The sequence below is a fragment of the Pararge aegeria genome, chromosome 22 (genome assembly GCF_905163445.1).
Source record: "Pararge aegeria chromosome 22, ilParAegt1.1, whole genome shotgun sequence".
Taxonomy (NCBI): Eukaryota; Metazoa; Arthropoda; class Insecta; order Lepidoptera; family Nymphalidae; genus Pararge; species Pararge aegeria.
In genome coordinates, this window is record NC_053201.1 from 3,850,016 (window position 1) to 3,875,666 (window position 25,651).

Sequence of the window (25,651 nt, forward strand, 5' to 3'; positions counted from 1 at the left end):
TTCGCTTTTAGTCTCTGTAGGCCAATGTGCCAGCTTAGTCTGCGATGTAACGATTGGAATGATGATATCATTTAAGTATGTGATGTTACTCGAGACCGAACGTGATATACCCACCGACATACTTTCTTATTAATCTTTCCTTGGGAATTAGATTGAGTATAATCATCACATTATTTAATGATTTTATCTGTACACAAAAACAACCTAAAATAAACTAATAAAATCTAAAACGTCTTCGAAACCACCGCAGCGAGGCACATACGCATATAATATCAGATATTAACAAAATAAAGATTACTGCTAATCCGCTTATTGAGTAACAAACTTTTTTTAAAGCATTCGGCAATGGTTTCTGGTTAAACTATTCTATGTCTGTCTCCAAGATGCAGATTATCTCTTTGAGTTTTTTTTATCAAATTGGCGCAGGAGTTGAGCCGAGTATAATTATGTCAAATAAACAAACACACACTTTTGATTTAGTTGATTTTTGCGAAAAATATATATTTGTAAACATATTTGGATCTACGTTTATTAAATGTGCAGTTTTACTAAAGACTAGTTCTATTAGGAGTGTTGACTTTCGAACTAATCCGGGGTCTTCAGTTTTAAGCTCGTTTTAGTAACTGCAGTGACTTAGCCTCGCGAACAAGCTCATGACTAACAACCCATTCAGGATCGCTCACCCGAGCTGGTAGAGTGAAGTCAACTAGCACATCTTTAAATTCCGACTTCCCAATAACAGTAAAATCTAAATTCAATGGAAAAGTATCAAATTTATTCAAATCATAGCGCAATAGAGATGTCAACATTTTATATCGATAAAGCAATCTGTCGCCGTGTTTACATAAACATAACGGCAATGCCAAGTAATTTTGAATACAGAAATTGTGCACGTGAATTCAATAAACTAGCCGCTATTCAACCGTCTGTCAGAGTCGGCTATTACTTTAAAAGTACTGTTATGGAATATAATTTAGAATAAATAATATGTCGATATTAAATTAAATTTTGGTTTTAGTTAAGACCTTACAACTTTAGTATTTTAGAATTCATATTTCGATAGTGAATTGAACTTTGGCTGCAGTTAAGACATAACTGAACCGCGTGCAAGCCACATTGGAATTGGTTTATGTAGAGCATAATATTTATTCGTGAACAGATACTAAGTGTGGAGTTGAGCAAAAAACCTTTTCATTACGTGAAAAGTGAAACGTTACACGTTATTTGGCATTAAAATATATTATATATTAATTGGTATTTACAATTTTTTTTTAGTATTCAACAAACCAAACCATGTACACTTGAACTTGTTAAGAAGTAAACATTTTTTATAATCTTTTAATTATACAAACAAAATAACTAAGTGGCAACAGAAAACAACCACACCTTTTATCATGTTTTGACAAATATTTGTTTGTTATTATAACCATCTATTGTTATTTACTTTTAGAGCATCGAACAGAAACTCTGTTTAAAGTACACTAAACATAGCACAATTATGTTCCGTAGCAGTTACTGGATTTAATCACATTGCGGAAGAAGCAGTGTTCCCACAATCGTCCGTGTGAAATCGCGTGACGCCTCAATCGCTCACATGGCAGTCAACTAATGTCAATTATTGTCCCATTGCTCGGCCCAATCGCGTTACATTTACATTTTGCCGGGAAACGAGGTGAACAAACCTTTCCTGTTTTTGGATGTATAAAGGTTGTAAATACCCTTAAATGCTTTTATGTAAATAATAAAACATTTAACAGTAAGTACTCAATTAACTTTAAATCTCTGCATATTTTTAAAATGCCGATTTGTCGTCTTCATACAACACGCATAACTTAAAACGGCCTGCCAATACATAGACGAACATACAAACTCATCAGATCGATAAACCTTACCAATATTATAAATGTGAAAGTTATTTTGTTTTTTGCTTATAAAAGGCACGGAGCTTACATCCTGAAAGCGGACGTAATATGATACTTTTTAGCCCCGGGCATGTTATGATTTTCGCGAGATTGAAAAAAAGCCCAAACAAAATGTAGACAACAGCTAGTATTAATATAAATAAAGCTATGTAGTGAAAAAAAAAGATTCTAGAGCTGCATCGTTCGATCTAATCTTTAGCTTCAAATTGAAGTCTTCGATTCACATCTCTTTTTTTTAAGATTCTATGATAATGTTGTATTGATAAGACTATCTATTGATAGTCTAGTGAGAAACATGCCAAACATCAATTAATTTGATAAAAGCAATCCTTTCATTATTGTATGCTAATATTTACGACACATTTAGGAACAATTTCTTACCTATCATCTTACACACGCTTAACATAAGTGAAAGCGTATTACATGTGATTGAAATCAAATTACACTTATCTAATTCCATTGTAACAATCTGTTCCATGATCAACCGAAAGTGAAAATTGAATGGCCTACAGCGGTATCAATTCGCAATCGATTCGTCACGCTACTGCTCATCGATAAAGGCGTTCACATCACTAATTCTCGTGATGATACACACTAAACTCTATTTTTTCTAACTTGTCTTGTAAGTGTATATACTATACAGTGTATATACTAAAGTGTTTTAAAAATTGAAGCAAAACTAATAAATTAAAAAAAAGTGATATTCGTTATGAATTTTTATCTTTACACTAAAAAGTAATTGAAAGTTTGTTTACAAAATAAAATATGTGAAAGAAAAAAAAAACCCGTCCTAAGTTAACTACCTTACCTGATTGTAGTTTACGATGGTAGAGGGTGTACTGTCATATGACAGTTATAAGCTAAATAACTTGGTGGCATTCATAAGCACCACACTAGGCAGAGTTTGTGATCACAGCAGATGGCAGTCGTAGAACAGGGGACCCGAAAAACTACCCTTGCACGAAGAATATTCCGGACCGATGGCTTAAAGTAAACTAAAAGTGGACGACGCAATTCAGAGCAATTTTGATCGATACGGGAATCAAGTCTATACCAGCTTTGATCCTAGTTAGAATTCAGTCTTAACGCAAATATTGCGAGGGCAACGTACCAACTTAAAATAATTGTACCTCTCTACTTTGTCATTACTCTATGCGTATAATTTTACAATTAACTTTCATAAAACTTTTTTGCTAATTATATTTTATTATAGTGTGACTTTATACAATTAGAGATAAAACAACTAGCGTTGTATAAGTTTTTGTCTAGACAATGTAGCAACTTTTTTGTCTCTATTCTAGGAAGTATTGCGATTTTATATTTTTTCTTCTACTACATTAGCCCTTGACTGCAATCTAATCTGTTCGTCAGCGATGATGCAGTCTAAGATAGTAGCGGGCTAACCTGTTATAGAGTAGGTATGGTAGTAATATTAAACCTTTACCCCTAATCAGTTTCCTACCGCAAAGCTAAAGCGACACGACTTTGTCGGTAAGGTAGTATCTACTAGTCCAGACCAACGAAAATTTAAAAATTGTAAATTCCCAAATATCCTCTGCCAGGAATCAAACCTCAGGGCCTACAACTTAAAACCAATGCCCTCAACGCTTCGCTAGGGAGGCACCGATTGACGTCCACTGATGGACATAGGGCTTGAGAATGTAGGGCGTTCCAAACTCCACGATTCTGGGCCGCTTGTATCCAGCGGCTCCCCGCGACTAGCTTGATGTCCACCTGATTGGGGGTCGACCAGCACTTCATTTACCGGTGCGGAGTTGGCGCTCCAACACCTTGGAATGTGAATGCCATGCCAAAATCCATCGGTCCTCCGAGCTATGTGCCACGCCCATTACCACTTCAGCTTCGATATGTGAGCTTCAGCTTCCTTGAGTTATGTGGGTAGGTAACTTTAGTTCTTCTACGGATCTCCTCATTTCTGATTTGAGCACGTAGAGATACTCCTAACATAGCTCTTTCCATTGCTCGCTGAGTGACTCTGAGCCTTCTTATGAGGCCCATAGTAAGCGACAACGTCTCTGATCTGTAAGTCATAACTGGCAACACGCACTGTTCGAAGACTTTAGTCTTGAGGCACTGAGGGATTTTGGACGAAAAAGTTTATACCCATTGTAAAGTTAAACCTCTATTTAGCCAATCCAGAGTTTGTAATTTCAATCAGATTGTTCAAATAAGAGAACGATGTTCCATTTTGTAAATTTCACAGTTGCATATTGGGTTTTCTTTTATTCGTAAAATAATACTTCGCTCTTATTTGCCCGCTCTGGAGTTTGTGATTTCAACCCGAGTGTTTAAATAGCTCGCCATCTTGAAAAGGTGCAAGTGTATTACAACCATGTAGCCTGATAACTTAGTCCTTACGGCTAAGGTGTGCCAGGTTCGGCTAGGGTTGAGGTGTCTAATCATCGCCCAACTCCGTCTGATCAATAGTCCCAGATAAAGGGGCATGGGGTCGTGTCGGACAGGATGGGGGCTCTTGCCTTTTAACATCAATTTACACGGTCCGGTGAGGACAGCAGCTTGCCGTAGCCCATAGCGAGGCACATTAGGTCGGGGGAATATTTTCTCCCGGGACGAGCTCTACATGCGCTATACGAGGGAGGCACCGATGCGTTCTTAGGAGATCCCGGAGCCTCCCAAATAGGTGCTGAGAGCGGCCACGGAGAGGATTTTTCCCTGAGGTCGGGTATCTTTGAAGATCTCCCCCCGTAAACAAAAAAAAAAGGGTTGAGGGGTGTCTGTGTGCGATCCCCGAGACACACCTATTACTTTTTGTAGCTGTTTAAATATCACTTGCTTTAACGGTAAAGGAGAACATCGTGAGGAAACCTATATGCCTGAGAGTTATTGACGTTCACAAAGGCGACAGCGAGGTGGCAGCATAAACCCTTCTCATTGTAAAGGGAGACCCGTGCCCCGTAGTGGGCTGGTTGATAGCGATTATACATTTAATTTATTTTATGTAACGTAAGTGCGTTTTAAGTGTATGCGTAGTTTTTTTCCGTACAAGTGCATATTTTTTTTTTATTATTTCACCAAGTCGAAGTTAACCCTTGACTGCACTGTCGCCTGGATCTACCCTATCGACAAAATGTACCTCCAAGCGACTTAGCATTCTGGTACGATGCTGCATAGAAACCGATTAGGGGTTTTTTAACCCCCCACACCCCCGACTAACTAGTCTTAGACTCCATCGTGTTGAATAAACATGCTTATATGAAGTGAAATAAAAAATGCTTTGCGGCATTTTGCTAACGGTCGCTACACTAAGATCTGCCGCGATAATAAATCCACTGCGATCCACTGTAGTATCAAACTAAACGAGAAGCGATTGACCAAATATATCCGGATAGAATGCATCAATATTGTTCGATGTCTTATGAGATTACATTTACATTAGCATAGTATAATATTTCTTAATTGATTTAAAATGTACAGTTAATTTCGTTTATGAAACGAATGTGAAGTTTTCTCTTTGGTAAGGCATCACGCTTGGCTGGTGGAATTAACACTATTTTTTTAATAACGATGTCCGTCTGTTTGTTCGTTACCTGTGTGTGATTGTTCAAACCGTTGTCGATGAAGGTTTGCACACATGTAGCATTGTAATTATTTGACTTAATGAGCAATTATTAACTTAATGGCTGTTTACAAAAAAAACACCCATCCCATTGTTCCACGTGGTTCGGGTTAAGGGTCTTACAAATAAACGTGACATAACGTCGGTGTAGCTACAGAGTTACAACTATTTCGTATTTATAAATTTGGACGACATCTCTGGCGCAGCGGTGAGCGACGTAGTTTAAAGTTGGAGGTACTGGGATCGATGCCCGGTATGGCAAATTTGAAAATTTATAATTTCTAAATTTTCTTTAAATTCTTCGCAGAATTCGATTCAATGAACAAAAAATCGCTTGTTTTTAAGTTCCATAATATTCTTGACTGGACACTTACGCTCATTTTGACTACGTAACGCCTAATCCAAGGAGATTCCTGTGCATAAATACAACTTGTTTTTTTTATATAGACATCGCCTTAATAATTATGCGAAATTTATAATTTTTTAATTTTTTCTGGTCTTGCCCGGTGGGACGCTTCGGCCGTTGATAGTCGGTACCACCATACCGACAAAGATGAGCCGTTAACGATTTCGCGTTCAGGTACGATGCCGCGTAGATACCGATTTGGTGTATTAGCAAAAAATATAATACTAAATAATAGATCCGCCATCTTGGGAACCCCAGTAACTTTTGTAGCGACGATCTTGGTCAGCAGCGCACGATTGGTTTCGGCAACTAAAGATCAAAACATCGGCGACGCGTGCCTATGTGCTATCCTCTATGAATTTGTATTGCGGTAGTCGCTTAGAGAATAAAATATTCTAGTATAAGGCCTCCGACCAAGAATATTTATTTAATTAACAGACCGTGATAAATCAATAAATTCCAACGTTATTCTACGTTTATTAGTAATGTTAACGTTTACGTTTTCACTAAACTAAATCGATTGCATAGTTGTTAAGGCGATGTCTTTAGAAAAAAAACGGTTGATGTGTGACCAGGAATCTAATTGCATTAGGCGTTACGTAGTCAAAATGGGCGTAAGTATCCAGTCAAGAATATTGTGAAATGTAAAACCAAACACGCGATTTTTGTTCATTGAATTGAATTCTGCGAAGAATGTATGATGTACAGAGCAATAAAATAATGCGACCGAGATACGCAAAACAATAAGAAAACAAAAGTAAAATCTCGACGTGAGGTGTAAAATAGAGGAAAGTTCACGCGGCCATCATAAATCGTGGCCACACGTGAGATAGTGATCAACTCTTACCCAACGATGTGATAAAAGATGCCGAGATACAGCCTCCGGAAAGATCGCAGATAGCAGTGGAAAGCTGTGTGTATTGTCGATAATATTTTACCTCATTTACGCAAAAGTGTGTTGGTATTGCCAACTTGTATATGCTTAGCCAAGAAACTTAACAGAATATAGAATATACATGAACTAGCTGCGTCCCGCGTGAGTTTAAATGTTTACATTTTGGCAACCTTTCTAGCTAAACATATTTAATTAGAAATCTGTTTATTTCATCAAATCTCCGCATTGTTGTAACCAATCTGCTTGACAAATGTAAAAAAAGAAATACTTTTTCATAATTTAACTCGACACTGTATTCTCTTACACTATATTCTTTTTCTTTTTTTGGAAAATATCGTAGAATTATTGGCTTCATTTACACACGCATGTGATGAATAGTGGCTAGTTTTATTGTTATTGTAAATAAATAAAAAAGCAATGAGCTGTGGTATTAAGCCCAGGTTCCTAACAGGTAAATTTGGAAATTTATTATTTCTGAATTTTCTCTGTTGCTAGTTACCTTCTACAGACACAGACGTGCCAATAAGCGATTTAGCGTTCCGGTACGATATCGCGTAGGAACAGGTAAAAGGTTTGGGTTAAATATAACTGCAATACTCCTTAAAGGAGGTGGACAGATGACATCAGGCGAGTAGCTGGGAGCCGCTGGAGGCAAGCGGCCCAGGACCGTGTATTGTGGAACTCCCTACAAAAGACCTTTGTAAAGCAGTGGACGTCAATTAGTTGAGTTGATGATGATGACTCCTTAAAAAGCTAGCCCGCTACCATATTAGACTGCATCATAATTGCAGTGAGTTTGCAGTCAACTAGTAAACTTGTAGAGGAAAAAACAAGGCTTACTTGTCCGAAAAAGTCCGAAAAAGACAGCCTGAGCTTGAACTCAATCTCAAAGAGAAAAAGGGAAGCCTTACCTATTAGGCTTTTACCGCTGCATTAATTCTTAATTCATTACTATAACCATAAGGGACAAAACAAAAATATTTGCACTTGCTTTTTTTAATAAATTATAATAATAATAATAAATATACTTCGACAATACACACATCGCCATCTACCCCCAAAGTAAGCGTAGCTTGTGTTATGGATACAAAGAAGATTGATGAATATTATTATGAATAATATATATAAATACTTAGAATATATATATAAACACCCAGAAACTGAAAAACATTTATGTTCATCACACAAACATTTTCCGGTAGTGGGAATCGAACCCACGGCCTGGGGCTCAGAAAGCAGGGTCGCTGCAAACTGCGCCAATCGGCTGTCAAACGAAATCGACCCCCGAAAATGAAGCCAAATTAGTAAATACAGGCTATCACCTCTTAGCGACGCAAAGCACTGCAAAATTTTTAACTACAACTTTAAATATCGATGTTAAATAGCAACGTCACTACACATTGGCAACTGCGTTATGAACATCGCTGCAACCTTGTTACACTTTCCGCTACGGCTTATATAACCGGTCATTATCAAGAGGAATTTACGACAAACTTTTAATTAACCCAAAGTTGGTCTTATCGCTGTATTATTTTAACGTAAACTCATTCGTATGGTGGAATGTTGGTTAAGCTTTCGCGAGAGTTATTTTTTTCTTTACCTAATTGTTAATTAAATGTGTGTACTGTCGTAATATATAATAGTAGCTGACTGGCGCAACTTCGTCTGCACCAAATCAGTTATATGCGGTTTTAATATCTTAAAAAAAACCTAGAAGCTAATTGTAGCGCCACCTACTGGGTTCAGTTTTATTTCCAAACTACCTTTGGCATTTCTATACCCGTTGTAACTTTTAGAATTTTATTTTAATAAATTTTTTTATTTTAAACGATAGATCAAATTAGATTAATATAAAAAGGAATTTGCAGGTACATAATCAATCTTAATTATAAAATTATTTATTTGGATGAGGATTAATATCATGAGTGTCACCAGTGGCGTGCATAGAGGGTATGCACAGGGTATGCAGATGATATAAAATGAAGAAAATCCACAGTATGAGCTTTAAATACTTAAGGGTAGGCTTTCTATAACTCTTGCAATACCTATCCTTAAGTTTTTCATAACTCTTATCGAAGATTTTCTTCATTTTATATCATCTAGATACCCTGTGCATACCCTCCTTGCATCCATCTACAAATTATAACAAAAAGCGATTATTGTGACTTAACTACAACAGTAAGACATATAGCCTGGCGGATTTTTTTGTAGATAACATTGATTACTTTTATCATTTGCGCGGCGTACGCTAGTAACAAACATCGTTATATTTCAGCCAATTTACGTAAAGCATAATAAAATATACACTAAAACCTCAGTTATGCATGAGTCACTATATTCGTTAGTGAAAATCGTATGACAATCCGTTGATAGTTTTTCAGTTTTTCGCGCTCAGAAAAACAGACAAACACAACGAGGGACTTTTTTAATAGTATATAAATGATTTTTCAGTAAATCAACATTTTGTGATTTGGTACGGATTTTTGAGAGTGCGCCCTTAATTTTTTTATCTGCCAATTTGCCAAGTTGTAATCAATCGTATTCAAACTCAAATTCTAATTCAAAAATTCTGTACTCATATTGGCCTATCAAAGGCACTTATGAAGCGTTGATACATATACGTTTACATTTATTGTGAGCTGATGGTGATAACTACGTTCGCCAAATTAAACCTAAACCTATGGATAAGGGATATGGGTGATATATAGGTACAATCCGATGTCCAATCGAAATCCAATCGATTTGACTTTTGGCGAAGAGTTAGTTGACAGGACGGTGTGTAGCATAAGCTTTTATCCCAGTAAAACATGTTAAATATATGAAAATATGTTAAAAAACATTTTTAACGTGGATGACGAACAATAGCGTTTTAAACTAAAAGAGCCCACTCGCAAAATTCAAATTCAAAAATGTTTTATTCATGTAGACCTTATCGCAGGCTCTTATGAAGCGTTCATACATTTACATGTTAATACTAATGTTAGTAATGGTACTAACTGCATTCGTTAACTGGTAACTAAAGTTAGGAAGGTTCCAAAGGCGCCCACAACAAACTTAGCCAGGTTTTTTTGTTATCACCATCTCACAGTCAAGTTAATGTTTAGCTGTGAAGTTAGAGCAATTCATACCCAATCTTTTTTATCATACATGTAATCCTTAATATTAATATAATTTTTCTATAAGCCAACGTTTTTATAAACTTTGAAGTTATTGAGAGACGTCTCAAGGATTTCATCTGGTAGTTTGTTATAATATGATATACATTTACCCTTAAATGACTTATTTATTTTATGCAGCCTAGTAAACTGCACTACAAGTTTATTTTTACTTCTTATATTAAGTTCGCAAATTCAGATATTCGAAACATTCAGTCTGAATCATTGAAACTTGGGCAACAGGTTACTTACATTTCAGGTCTAGACCGAGTAATAATTTGTTAAGCTACGAAATTTCTATGCAACAGGAAATTCTAACAAGCATATCTGCGTACCTCGCATAGTATTAATGCCATTACTGCAGTCACTTAAAATGCCTTCGCATCGGACACTGGAATTTCTGGTTACGAAATTTAAGTGATTTATCTAGTCCATTGAGTAAAATAACAAAATTGTAGGTATCCTTATCCCTACTAATATTATAAATGTCAATGTAAGTTTGTTTGTTACGCTTTCACGCAAAAACTACTTAACCCATCCTCATGAAACTTTGTACATATTTTTTTGGAAGTGTTAGAAGTAATATAGGATACTTTTTATCCCGACATTGACGATTTTACACCATAACTCCGACAAATTATAACCGATTTAAATAATTATTTTTGTACTATAGAGGTTATAATATGTGTTTAATTTTGCCCAAACTGTGGTTCGAGATAGAGGGCAGAACCCCTCAGTAGACAGCAGCAAACCCCTCATTTAAGACTTAGCGATACTGAATACTTTAATTTTTTAACTTTACAAAAATATGTGTTTATTCTTTTTTTTTTCTCGTTTTTCTTAGTGGTGTACAAATAAAGAGTATAAATAAATAAAAACTACTACTAAGACGATAAATATTGTTTATATTTATCGAATTGCAAAATGGATATTTGCAATACACTAGAGCTGTGACAGAGAATGTCGATGGAACGAGATGGCTTATCGCGCGGATTTAGCTTAAATGCGGAACTGCCGATAGTTTATTGTTGACGTATCGACAGAGTTATCTTTTATCGACAAGTGTGACACTTAGCGAAGAATGCCGGAGGAGAGATAGGAGAAATAGAAACACTTTGTGATAGGTAGTCTGTTAAAAGTTAAGTTGAAAGTTTAGTGAGGAAATTTGTGCTTAATAGGTATTGGATATAAGCAGGCGTTACTTTGCGGAAATCCATGGTATATTATGAAAATTAAGCTTAATTTGCTATACTCCGAGAAAAGCAGGAGAATCTGTGTGGTTTAATTTATAATTTCTACTAGGAGACTATCAATGAAAAATTAAATGACGTTCCACAGTAAATTTTGTATCTATTGCATAAATATTGTCAAAACAATGTATGAAGTTTATTGGTGACGTATCGACACAGTTATGTTTTATCGACAAGTGGGGCAGTAGGCGATGAATGCTGGAAGGAGAGATAGGAGAACTGGGAACACTTTATGATAGGTGACTTATTGGTGGAAAGCCGGAGGTATACTACCATCATAAAAGTATTTGTATCATATTTGTATCGCTGGTTTTTGTATCATAATCCTCATATTTGAGACGTGGCGTAAAGGTATGTCCGATGAACTATCATCTAAAAAGAATGATGTTTTAAGCGTTTGTGGTAGGCCTTTACATTTACGATAAAGTCAAAGAGACGTTAGATATTTAGAATATGATGCAAAACGCCAAAAAAACGATACCATAAGCCTATCTACTCAGTTGGCGGTCAAATTTTAATAAGAACATAATGTAAAACAAAAGGTTTTGGAGTAAGAATATTGCGTCCGTTAATATTTTAAGCTCTACCGAAGGTACCGTTTCGAGAGCTGTTAAATATTTATGGTCTCAGTTTTTTTAGTCTTTGTGAATTTTGAGTTTCCTCTACCTCCAGTCCAATTTTTTTTATTAACGCTCTTCAACGATTTAACGTATGATTTATACGTTAAGTCGTTGAAAGCCAAAAATACCAATTTAAGATATTATTTCATGGATATTATTAATTGTAGTATTTTATTATTAGACAATAGTTTTATGTGGTTTTTAGTTGTGCTAACAACTAAAAACCGAGGTTTATTAAAGTAAAAGATCAAACATAATCCATTATATTTTTTATGCAAAATATACGACTGACTGAGCTTGACTTAAATTTACTATATACTAGCACATTGTAGGTTTTTTTATATGAATTGTAGATAAATTATGCTACCATAATAATTATAACGTTGATATAACGAAAATTAAAATAATGCGATCGGTCTTGGTAATAAAAACTTGGTTGTTATTAATTAAATTTCATCAAAGTTCTCTGAAAATGTTTCATTAGAAACCCTTTGAGACAAGTAGCTGTTGATGATAGTTACTCTTTAATATTGAAATGCCTAATTAATAAACACAGTAACATCTTAGTATTAGATACAGGGTTAAATCAAATATATCAGAAAGCTATGCCTGTAGCTGTTTACATTAAAACTAACAACTTTATTTCAACGACTTTTTTTTGTGAAATATTCCATAATAAATATTTTACATAAATACTCTATTTTTTACTACTCTGTAATGTAACATCGGTAACAGCGTGCGAACCACGACTCTATCGTGCAGGGGTTTGGCAGCAGTGACAGGGAGGGTTCCGGTATTTGGGGCTGGGAGCAGTTTTTGCTAAATAACGCTCGTCTGAACCCAGGTCAGAAGAGCGTAGTTGCCGGTGTAATTACAGGTACATGTAACTGAACACCTGAAAATTTGATGTACGAGGCGACTAAGGGAATATAACGGGCAGCAGTGTCCTCGGTGCTGATCGCAGTAGATGGTAGTAGTACCATCTACTGCGATCACCAACCCATCTGCCTATCGTGGTGTTATGGGCAAGCCATCTCAGTAAAAAAAATAAAAATATTTTAACTACAGTACTTAGAACGCTAATATTAACTAGGAATCAGCACAGTGCATTAGTTTATATAATAAAAAAAATTATATTCCGGTAAGATAATTTTTTCGTCCAATTTCTCTGCCACATACACGGATCCGTAAACAAAGACACACGGACGTCCAAGAATGATTAGTTTTATTATTATTTACTATATTAAACAAGAATAATTGCTTATAACATATATATAATATGTGCTAGACAGATTATTTAACTTGATGTTAGTGCACTCATATTAAGTAAGTGTTATGCTAATAAAAATAAAAAACATCATTTAAGTTTTGAAAGACTGGGTTTTTTGACATGTCGAAAGTAGAGCATCACCTCACGCTTCGCTTATGAGGCGTGCAATTGGTTTATTTGGGTAAATACAATTACTGTAAACGCTAATGGGTGGGGCCTTCTTATAAAAGTAGTATAACTACCCTGTGTCAGAAGACACCGCTCTTCCATAACATTTTTTTTTTAAATTGTGACCGGAGATAACAACGATAATGCTGTATACACCTATAATTGGTTATTGTGATGGCACTAGACATAATTTGTAATTCTAACACATAATTTAATTTTTTTATAAATGTAGTTACTTTAATTGCTGGTGTGTCTTATGAATCAATAAATAAACAAGAAATAAACATAAAAACAATGGTAGGTATACAAACCAAGGGCGGATCCAGCTTTGGCGCCAGGAGGGGGTCACATAATCGTGGTCAAGTCGAGAACTTATAATTAAATTTTGATGCCAATAGATAGAAGTAAAAAGTAGGTATTTTATTAATGTACCTAAGTACTGTACTTAAATTTTTTTTATTCTTTATTTTACACTTGCAAAACTTAACCTTAATAACTTGTACATATACACGTACATAATGCCATCTTCTCTTGAAGACATCCAGAGAAGAATTATCACTCACGGAATGAGGCAGCCTATTTATATTCCATAACCGTGGTGAATGATTTGCCATAACAGCTAGAGGTATGTCGAGGGGTATAACGCAAAACTCCGCAAGAGTGAAGGGTTCAACAAGCTCAGGGGGAGGGTCATGACCCCCATGACCCCCCCCCCCTGGATCCGCCGTTGATACAAACAATAATTAATTTTTGATGATATTAGAAATAATAGACATGTTACATAGAAAATATTCGTTGGTAAGGCCTGAAGTCCTGAAGTCCTGCGGTGGACTCTTGTGGCTATTGATGATGACGATGAAATTGAACACCTACGCCTCAGTTTGATGAACGCAAGCACTTTGCAGCACGTATTCCTTGTATACCCTGCGAACTGTTACTCTGTGAATAGCCTATGGTTTTCGGTATACTTACTTACTAATATTATATATGTGAATGCGTATGTTTGTTTGTCCTTCCAAAGCCAAAGTCAAAGTCAAAATCAAAGTCAAAAATATCTTTATTCAAGTAGGCCCAAAGGTGGCACATTTGATGCGAAAATTACATGAGAATTACACTGTAGTGTGATGATGACGATAATCATATTCGTAAACTTAAAACTAAAGCTACGAGGGTCCAACGCGTCCTGGTCTAAGAAGAAGCTCACAACAAACTTAGCCGGGTGTTTTATTTTTGTTATCACCATCTCATATTGTCATTTAAAATTATTAACCTGGTTGGAGCATTAAATCACACCCAGCTTTTTATCGATTACATAGTATATTTAAACTATAATAGGACTTTTCTATAAGCTTACGTTCCTATACGCGCTAACTAAGCAACCCAAAACTCTGACAAAAATTAGGTAAGTTATATTTTTAGCAACCACTAAAGGCTACTTTTAAAGGGATTTGAAAAAATCTTTAGCTAGTTATTACTAAAAAAAAAAAACCATCGTTCCGATAGGAGAACTTCCTTTTTCGCAGTTGGTTATAAACAAAATGTCATCCCGCATAGCAAAAACGAGTCACGTATACCAATTTACAAGAGTGCAAAACTTTTAACGACTTTTGCTGATGTTTTGTTACGTAAAGTTTCGTCATTTCCACTCTCAGTCAATTATTTTGTACGTACGGTTTTTGCTCGTTTAATACTATTTTAGCTACCGCGGTAGTCTATTGGTAATCATCATTTTGAGGTCCCGGGTTCGATATTCGGATAGGGTTTTGCTGTCAATTGTTCAAAATTAACTATCATCTTTACCAACCCCTTACCGACCCCCACTATGCTATGTATGCTTGGCATAAAATGGAAAAATTCCCCTCCAATTCGAGTTATATAAAATAATTTGGGTATGCATTGCTTTTGTGCATGTATGAAGTGCACGCCACTGACTACATTGCACGGGTCTCCTCTCAGACTGTGAAAAGGTTGTTGTCAACTACACTGGCCAAATGTACATTGATAGACTTCCCACACCTTCGAGAACGTTATGCAGAACTCTCAGGCACGCATGTTTCCTCGTGATGTTTTTCTTCCGTTAAAACAAGTGATATTCAATTCAATTGTCTAAAATAAAAACGCACATAACTCCGAAACGTTAGAGGTGTGGGTTTGGGGATCGAACTTAGTCCCGAGCCGGATACAGTACCAATTAAATTTACGTCTAATAGACAGTCTTTCTTTTCTCCATCTCACAAAGATTTAGAAGAAAGAAGAAGAATAAAGTCTTTGAACGGTGCTTGTTGCCAGTGATGACTTACGGAACTGAGACATGGCCGCTAACAATGGGCCTCATAAGAAGGCTCAGAGTCACTCAGCGGGTGATGGACAGAGATATGCTAGGAGTATCTCTACGTGATCAAATCAGAAATGAGGAGATCCGTAGAATAACTAGAGTTACCGACATAACTCAACGAGTCACCAAGCTGAAGTCGCAATGGGCTTTATTTTAAACAAAAAAACAAACAATCTCATAGCTCAGAGAACCGATGGACGTTGGGGTCTTAAGGTGCTGGAATGGCGACCCCGCACTGGTAAACGCAGCGTAGATTAGCCCCCAACGAGGTGGACAGATGACATTAGGCGAGTCTCTGGGAGCCGCTGGAGGCAAGCGGCCCAGGAACGCGTAGTGTGGAACTCCCTACAAAAGACCTATGTCCAGCTGTGGACGTCGATTGGTTGACATGATGGTGATGATGATGATGATGATGATGATGATGATGATGAATAGGCAGTCACAGTCTAATTGCTGGTTGGTCGTGAAGTAACTCTCAGTGCAAAGGTGATTTAATTAGTACTTACCTATCTCAAAGGTTACACGTGAAAAGGGTACTTACCGACTCCTAGGTAATATGTAAGCGTGCCTTTATAGTCATCTTTCATCTCATTCATAAGGTGAGTTCTCACTCTCACATTTGTTAGTAACGTGTAGTACTAAAATTATAATTTTTTTGCGTTGTATTATTTATTGTTTCTTTTTTTTATTTATTAGGTTTCGTTGGTCTGAATAATTTATAATTTTCTAATCCTTAGTTTGTTTTTGTTTTATTTTGTAGCCTTTTTTTTTATAAGAAAGTAGTAGTAATTAGTAAAGCGAAGCGATGATAGCCCAGTGGGACTTTAACTTTATTTTCTGTGTTCCGAGCTCGAATCCCAGCACGCACCTCTTAACTTATGTATGTTTAATTAATTAAAACATGCTTAAACGGTGACGGAAAACATCGTGAGGAAACCTTCATGAGTTGTCTATAATTTTCCGAAAGGTGTGTGTTTTTTTATAATAACGCAAAAAACGACATGTAAGAGACACAAACACGAAAATGTCTAGGATGAAGCCGGCAAAGAATGAGGCAGAAATATACATAATATTTTATCTGTTTTTTTCCTATTTAAGTTACCAAGGAAACCGAATAATATCTAGATAAAGAAACAAACATATAAATGTATAGGACAGAGTGAGATAGAAAACATTATACATTTTTTTACGTATTCTAGTTACTATGGAAACTAAATAATAAACCTTACATTTATCCTAATAGTTCTGATACTCTACATCCACCTCAATCTCTCTTTGTTTTTTTTTTCGTCAGGTTAAATTACACGTAAGGGCTTCGCTCATGCTCCCTAATATGACTTATATACCCTATTTTAACACTAATTACTCGTACACAGTGAGAACATGTAAGGGTACCGTAGTAGTAGTAGTAAAGTAGTAGTAGATAAAGTAAGTATAGAACAAAACAATAACGTTACTCAGCATGATAAAACAATCGTGATATACCTACTTCCAGTGGGGGTTTGCGGGTTTTGATGATTTTTATGACAAGTTAGGGATTATAAGCGACACACTTCACAGAGCATGCAAGGAGAGCGTCCTGCAAGATACCCACCCTGAGTCCATAAATTTGAGGCGTAGGTTTTTAGCCTCACGTGCTGTAATGAAAACCGGCAACCATACCCTTCAAACCGTAACACAGCATTGCAACAATTCTGCTTAGCGTGGCGTTGTAATAGCTGCAGCTGATGCGAAGAAGTGACCTTTATTTGGTTATAATTGATAAATACGTGGATTGGGCGATGTATATCCGGAATATATACTAGCTAATGCGATATTTTCTACTGATTCGATCTCGTGAAAGTTAATTACGATTCGTATGGAATCTTTATGGTGCCATCTAGTGACAATATTGGAAAACATGTTCCTAGATTGTTCTTTCAATGCCGTACAAATCATATTTAAGCAAAACATTAGTCTTCTCCCAACGATGCTCAAATGCGGGTTGGTGGCATTCCGTAAAAGCTTTTTTAATTAAATTACTCCACCAGCGCCTCACTCCAACAATATTAATATTTTTATGAATATTATGATGTTGTCCTTTTATGTTTTATTGTTATATTCCAAGCAAAAAGCGCAGCTGCGATTTCCCATGTGAGCACTAACCTTTTGCACGATGGTATAAAAGAAAAAAAAAATCACAGTGCTCCGAAGTAGCGTGCAATTAAGCCCCATGTTATTTATTGCGGCTCGCAGCGGTTTAAGCTAAATTGCGCTCGTGTGAACTTAGCTTAATGTTTATGCGACGCATTTATCTTTTACTGCGTGTAAGGCATTTGCTTTTGTATCTTTATCCCTTACTAGCTGATGACCGTGTTCTTCGTCCGCGTTAATTACAGTTTTTTCAAAATCCTATGGGAATCGTTTGTTTTCCGGGGATAAAAAGTAGCTTACATTACTCTCCGTCCTTTCAACCAACTCAAGTCGATTTCTTCGCTTAGTTAAGGCGCAAAGCAAGGTTAAAGAAACAAACGCACCTTAGCGTTTATAATATAAGTGTTCCTTTAAGTTTATAATTATTATTAAATTCTTTATTGCACACACAAAAACAAAATACAAAAATAAACCTAATAAAAAAAAAGTAAAGTTTGACTGTTATATCGCAAGCAAAAAGCGCAGCTGTAATTTCCCATGTGAGTTCTAACCTTATTGTGCGATGGTATCGCAGCGCGCGGAAGTAGCGTGCAATTAGGCGCCGCCGCGGTGTTTATTGCGGCTCGGAGCGGTTTAAGCTAAATTGCGCTAGTGTGAACCCAGCTTAACGATTTTACGAAGCATTTATCTTTTACTGCGTGCAAGAGATTTGTTTTTCTTTTTTATCCCTTATATTTTACATATAGTACTTAACTGTCCTACGTAATCATATATGAGCTTTGGTAGATTAACTATTAAGAATATTTCAAAAGGAAAGATTTTATTTCTAATGAATTCGTTTGTAATGAATAAACTTAAAAACTACTGTACTGTAGACTTTAAAAAGTATTTCAGGCTTAGAAATTGTCATTCTCAGCATATAACATAAGCCCCGATACATCTCGGCCAATTTTCGTCAAACATAGCTAAAAACACCCCCGACTAATTTTCCTTTCAAACAAAAAAAAACAAAATCAAAATCGGTTTACCCGTTCGGGAACTACGATGCCACAGACAGAAACACACACTGACATACACACAAACACACGTACACGCACACACATACACGCACACACGCACAGATTGCGTCGGGGGTTTATGGAAAAAATTAAATTAATAGATTAAAGGGGCTGTGGGGACGGTAAAGAAATAACTTTAAAATTATACATTTATCCATCACAAGCTCTACAAGATATAGGTGTCCATTAAAACACGCATGCATCACTGCTCATTCACGTGCGTCGCTAAAAGCCTTAGCTTTGAGCCCAGTAAACAGCAAACACAGTAGATAGGACGTTAAAAAACTCTAAAACCCTATTTGTGCCGTTTCCTCGGGCAACTAAGCAACTGGTGGCCTCCGCGATATTTCTTTAAAAGTTAGGGTTGTGATTATCTCATAACATTATTTATCAATAAATGTAAAAAAAAAAATCTTTTGATATCTATAATGAAGATACTTTATTGAATTTGTGATATTATATACAACTTGATACCTTTCTAACTTACTTGTACTATAAATGTTGAAGTCTGTTTGTTTTGTACCTACATGCACGCACGCAGATACAAAATGTCGCAAAAAGCCTAAGCTTTAAGCAAACACTAGATAGGACGTTAAAAAACTCTAAAGCCCGATTTGTGCCGTTTCCTCGGGCACTCAGCAACTGGTGGCCTCTACGCTTCGATATTTCTTTGATAGTTTAGTGTTGTGATCAACTAATCACATTATTTATCGATAAACGTCGATTTATTGCATACTTTTCTAACTTTTCTAACATACTTGAGCTGTGTAATGGCCTTCGAATATCTGTAGGTTTGCCCCTTTACTATTTCGTCAAGGCTATCTTTTATTTTCTTTATGCCTGATAGGCAATAGACAAGGGCAAGCCTATCTCTTAATAAAAATATAAACTTAAGCCAGTTTCCGATATCAACTTAACGTTACTAAATTACCGTGTGACAAGCAGCGAATGAAACAAACACGGAGTCAATCTTCATGACAAAAGCTATGCAATAAAGTAATCTAAGATCGGCGTAGATGCGAAGATGAGCATAGGTAGAAAAGGCTGTATTCTAAAATCCCCGGGAAACGTCATCCTCATTCTCAACCCGTTATCAGACCACTACAGGGTAAGTACGGGTCTCCACTCAGGTTGGGAAGGGTTTAGGGTAAATTCCACCACGCTGGCCAAGCGTGGATTTTCACGAATTTTAAAACAAGGAGACCTGTCAAATATGCAGAATCCTTCGTGATTTATATTCCTTTGGCAACGATTGTGAAAAATTATGATAGTATTTTTTTATGATGCGCACGCACACCGTCACAAAAAACCAACACTCTGAAGTTAGCTATAAGGTTTGACAGTGTACACTTTTAATTGTCGAAGTCTGCGGGCTCATTCCGGTGATTTAATGTTGAGTGAAACTTTGTTGTCCGATAATGAGGGTATTAGTATTCCAAATTTAATTATGTTTATTTCTTTAATTATGTGGAAATGTTTTTTGTGATATTTAAATAAACTTTACAACTTTCAATGTATTAAATACCTTTTTTCTATTGTTAGGGTCGTTTATTCTACAAACGTAGAATAAGGCGAAAGATAAAATTTAAAAAGATTTTTATCTCGTTACGCCAAAGAAGTATAACTTCTAACGCGTGTACGTAAGTACACACACTTTTTTTTCCTCCGCGTGATATTTAATGACTTAAAAACGCACATAACTATGCAACTAGAGGTGCGCTTGGGGATAGAACTCCGTTCCTCCGATTAGCTAGATAAGACCAGATGCTTTTCCAAAATACATACATTATGTTTAAGAAACAAGTTGTGTAATTACGCACTTTTTTTTTAAATATCATCTATATCAGTGCTGTGTTTGTAGTGGTAGAGCTTTTTGTGACAGCTCGTCCGGGGAAGTTCTATCGCGATGCTTATTTTTGCCGCTAAGCAGCATTGTTGCAATGCTGTGTTCCGGTATATAAAATCCTAATAAAATATTAGTACAGTATGGATTTCTATGGTCCCAAGGTAGATGAATGGCGACGTGGCGACTTTGTATTGGATAGAAGCAGGCGTTACTTTGCGGAAATCCATGATATATTAGGAAATTTAAGCTTAATTTTCATAATACTCAACTTTGGTCGGCCCTCAACGAGGTGCACAGAGGACATCAAACAAGTCACTGGTATTGGAAACAAGCGACCTCTGACCGTGTATTTTAGGACTCCTTACAAAATACTAACATCCAGCAGTGGACGTCAATCGGCTGAGGTGATGACGATGATGATGTCATATAAAATTTAGTTTATTAATCAAATTTTCAACTCTATTAACACCCAATCGACAACAAATTGATTTTGACAGCGGTAAAAGTTAGTTTATTGGCTTGCCGATTTTCGACTTGACCTCATCTGTCAGTTGAGTGCGCTTGAATGAGAAAAAACCTGCGTAACGATCATTGGTTACTTTGAGTGGAATTAGAACACGCGATATTAATAAGTTTTGTTATCTGTGAACTCGGACACACGTAAATATTTCGTAGGGTTCCGTGACCGAGCAACGCTTCCTTTGAAATCACATTGCAACTACTCGTAGAACTCAGTTTCTACAAAAATATTTATCACTGTTTATTTTGATAAACGATAAAATTTTATTTTACATTAAAACTTTGGTTTTTATTTAAGATTGACGGCCGATTGGCGCAGTGTAAATGGAAAACTGGAAAATGTTTGTGAGATAAATATGAACGTTTTTCAGGGTCTGGATACGAGTATATATTAGAATGATTCAAAAACATATTTTTTTCCAAACAGGCTCAAAAGTTTATTTAGAGGGTAAAGATTATATTAATATTAAGATTGTCCTCATCGCATTTTTTTATTTCCATAAGAATAACATGGGAAATTTTTTTTTTGCTTCTTATAATTTTTGTACCGTTCAAACGATTGATTGACTTATAAATCACTGTTTCAATCTTTATAGAGAATTGAACGAAAATATACTTTTAAGACTGTTTGGAAAAAAAATAATTTTTTTTCGGGTCACCCTTATATATATTATAAGTTTTTACATAATTCATAAAAATATTGATCAGTCATCTTATTACCCGTAACACAAGCTACGCTTGACGCTAAGATAAACTGAAATTAGCCGTAGTTTACCAAGATTGCCAAATGCGGATTATGGCGTAGTACGGATTAAAAAGGCGTATACCTCCGAAAATTTAGTTATGTGCCATGGCTCGAACTCGGTCTTTACAAAAGGAAACCGGAAGCCATAGCGGAAGCATGTATGTATTTTAAAATTTGTACCACCAACTGTCTGTTCTCCTTCCCTTTTTTTTTAAAGGTTGCCTGGCAGAGATCGCTATTAAGCGTTAAGGCCGCCTTTTGTATTCTACTTCTTTCAATATTTCTCTGTTTTTATTATATTTTATATATGTTAATGTTGTGGTATACAAATAAAGAGTTTAATAATAATAAAAGCCTTACCCACTAGGCTATCAACCTTTTATATTACCCGTTATAATTAATATTAGTGTGGACTTAATTTTTATTTTACTACGGAACTCCATTATGCTGACCTGGTACATTTATCTCACAACAGTAGACGGAGTATTGTTGAGAAAGGTTGGCGCCAACCAGGCTTTATGGTAGATATCTGAACCGTTAGATCCGACATTGGCCTCTACAGTGCGTCTACAACTAATTGCATGTCCATAAAGCTGGAGTCTCACTTTGTTCGCGTATTCCGGGGTTTACCATAGGGAAGTATTAAGATATATTTAGCAGAGCTCTAATATAAGTGACCTCCGTGGTGCAGATGCAGAGTGCTGTGGTCTTAAGTGAGAGGTTCCCGGGTTTGACTCCCGTCGCGGGAAATTTGGATAAATTTATAGTTTCTAATTTTGTCACGTCATGTGGGACGCTTCAGCCGTGGTTAATTACCACCCGATAAAGATAACGTTATTTAGCGTTCCAGTTCGATGTATGGAATTGATATAGCTGTCATAAATCTAACAGGTAAACGCGCTATAATCTTAGATTGCATCATCACTTACCACCAGGTGAGACCACAGACAAGAGCTAACTAGTAGTGGAATCAAAAATAGAGCAAGTGTTTTTAATCTATAAGCACACAATACAGGTTTGTTCTTAACTCGATTCTAAATAAGACTATTCAGGCTAAAAAAATTAGAAGGATATCATTCCAATTTTAAAAGTGAAAATTTCTTGAATCGCGGGGGAAAATTTACGGGTTCCCGTTGATCTCGACATGCTCATGACGTATTGCGTCAGACTAGCGTAATATGCGTGTTTGAATCTATGGCCGGTTAAAACCTTTTGATTTAGCGTCATTGATACTGTCATGTAGATTGTAGGGGAGTTATGCTAAACACTTTAAAAGTTTATTTTGTGTATACTATGAAGCTTTATCGAAAACACAATGTTTTCGGTATTCATTATATTTGAATTGTTTAATTGTTTATTTGTTAAATCACTGTGTAGTACAATAGTGAGTAACTAATAAATATACTTAAATTATTGTATATAACAAAGCATTTACCATCGAAACACAGTTATTCCATTGTTGTGATTTTTAACTTTTGCTGTCGGGACTGCCACCGTATTTTATTTCCAACCGACTTAAAAAGAAGGAGGAGGTTCTCAATTCAACTGTAGGTATGTTTTTTTTTTGCATATTCGCTACGCGATTACTTCGCCAATTATACACCGATTTTGATGATATTTTTTTTTGTTTGGGACTCGTATGTCACACGTCAGAGTTGGTCCCATTTTAATTTGGTGAAAATCTATTTTTGTGATTGTGAAAACATCTTGGGGGAACTCTTCAAATTATATAGGAATACCTATAGCGATTCGAGTATTTTTAATGTAACTTGAGCATTTTTGCTTTAACTTTTTTCTTCTCTGCCTATATTTATATTCTTCATGTGTTTATTATATTTTACTCAATTTTCCCCTGTGGCTTCCCTCTGTTTAGGTTTGATTTCATTCAAATTGCAAAGCTGTATTACGACCCCTTAGGGGATGAATTTCCATGAATTCTTAGCGCGGGTTATAACCATCTTTTTCTTGCGGTGACTCTCCGGCGAAGGTTTGCAGTCAGCTTTGTATATTCTTGTCTATTTTTCGCAAGGCGAAATAATTATTCTGCTTTCCCAGATAGATATGCAACTTTGTTGATCTTAATGGTGTGCAAAAGTTCGCGCCGTTGGTTGACCATGCATGCCTAATTTTGTGAACATGATAAATTGCTAAATAAATGAATGAATGAATAAAAGAGTACATATAATAATAATATATATAATATATATAATATATAATATATACATATATATAATACTACACTGGGCTACCGTTTCGTGGCTCTCATGGAAGCCCAGCTATATTGGATAGGAAATTTCAAAAGGAATTCTCGATAGAATTAATTGCCACTTTAAAGAATGGGTGGAGATTAAATCATAAGATTGAGGGAAAGCTCATCTTGGAAACCAATTAGTGGGTTTTAATGTGGTTTTCATTACCCCGCGGATTACAAAGGTTAAGTAGGTCAGTATAAACTGCGTGGCTTTCATTAGAAATCTAATGCTGAACTAACATTAGAACCTTAGCATACGACAAAGGAGACTGGGCTTTTCGGGACGTTTTATTTCTTAAATCTACCAATACACACGTGATGCAGCCTTACCCTTTCTCATTTTGGATGGAGTCCCTCTTTCTGTAATGGGCCGGTAACCGGGTTGATATGATGTTGATCTTAAGTCTAAATAAAGGTGACCAAATGTTATAGACTTCTGCTTTTTTTCAACACCGCAATTACCTTAATACACCATCAACTCAACACTGATAGGATTTTTTCAAAGGAAATTCGAGAGTACCAGGTGATAGCAAATTGGTTTGGTCCAACCTCGGAGAGCTTTTTTAGTAGTCAGTTCTGATCATTATCAGAACATTTGATAATAATCGCCAACTTACATTTCATCATGTCACATCGTTTACCAACCTCCACCGTCCACCAGTATCTTCTTTTATTTCTTCGGCGTAGTGGAAAAGCTCTATACCTACCTCCCAGCCCTTGGGCATGACCTAGGAAATGAGAGACTCCCGAATATCATGGCATGCCCTCTCAGACATCTTTTTATATCCATGTGTATGTATGTCTATTTATTTTTGAATATATATGTATATATAATTGCACTATCCTGCTCTCTTGCAGCTTTTTCTTCTGCCAGAGGTGGCCTGTAAGAGATTGATTGCAGCAATAAGGCCTTTTTCTTTTGCTTATTCTATATTTTATGTATATTTCAATGTTCTTGTGCTATATTTTATGTATATTTTAATGTTTTGAGTATTTTTTCTTCTTCTTCTTCTTTTTATTAATTTATTTTTTATTCCACTACAGGTTAACCCTTGACTGCAATCTCACCTGGTGGTAAATGATGATGCAGGCTAAGATTGTAGCGGCTAACCTATTAGGGAGTTTGGTTGTCTTATTCCCGAATCAGTTTCTACACGACATCTCACCGGAACACTAAATCGCTTAACGGCGCGTCTTTATTGTGGTAACTAGGCACGGACAAAGCCTCCCACCAGACAAACCAACCCCCTCAGCCGATTGCCTGGGTTACTAAGCGAGGAGGGGATCAGGACAGCTTCTCAGGTCTTGTGAATTACTACCATCTGATTCTGATCATCAACCCGTCTGTATAGGATGGTGAATATGGATAAGTTCTCCCATTGGGAGCCTTGATTCCAGCAGGTCGATTTTCGGATGGACACTTGTCCTCGGCTCGGTTCAACGTTAATCTGAGTGTTGGTAAGCAGTTTACTGTTTATAA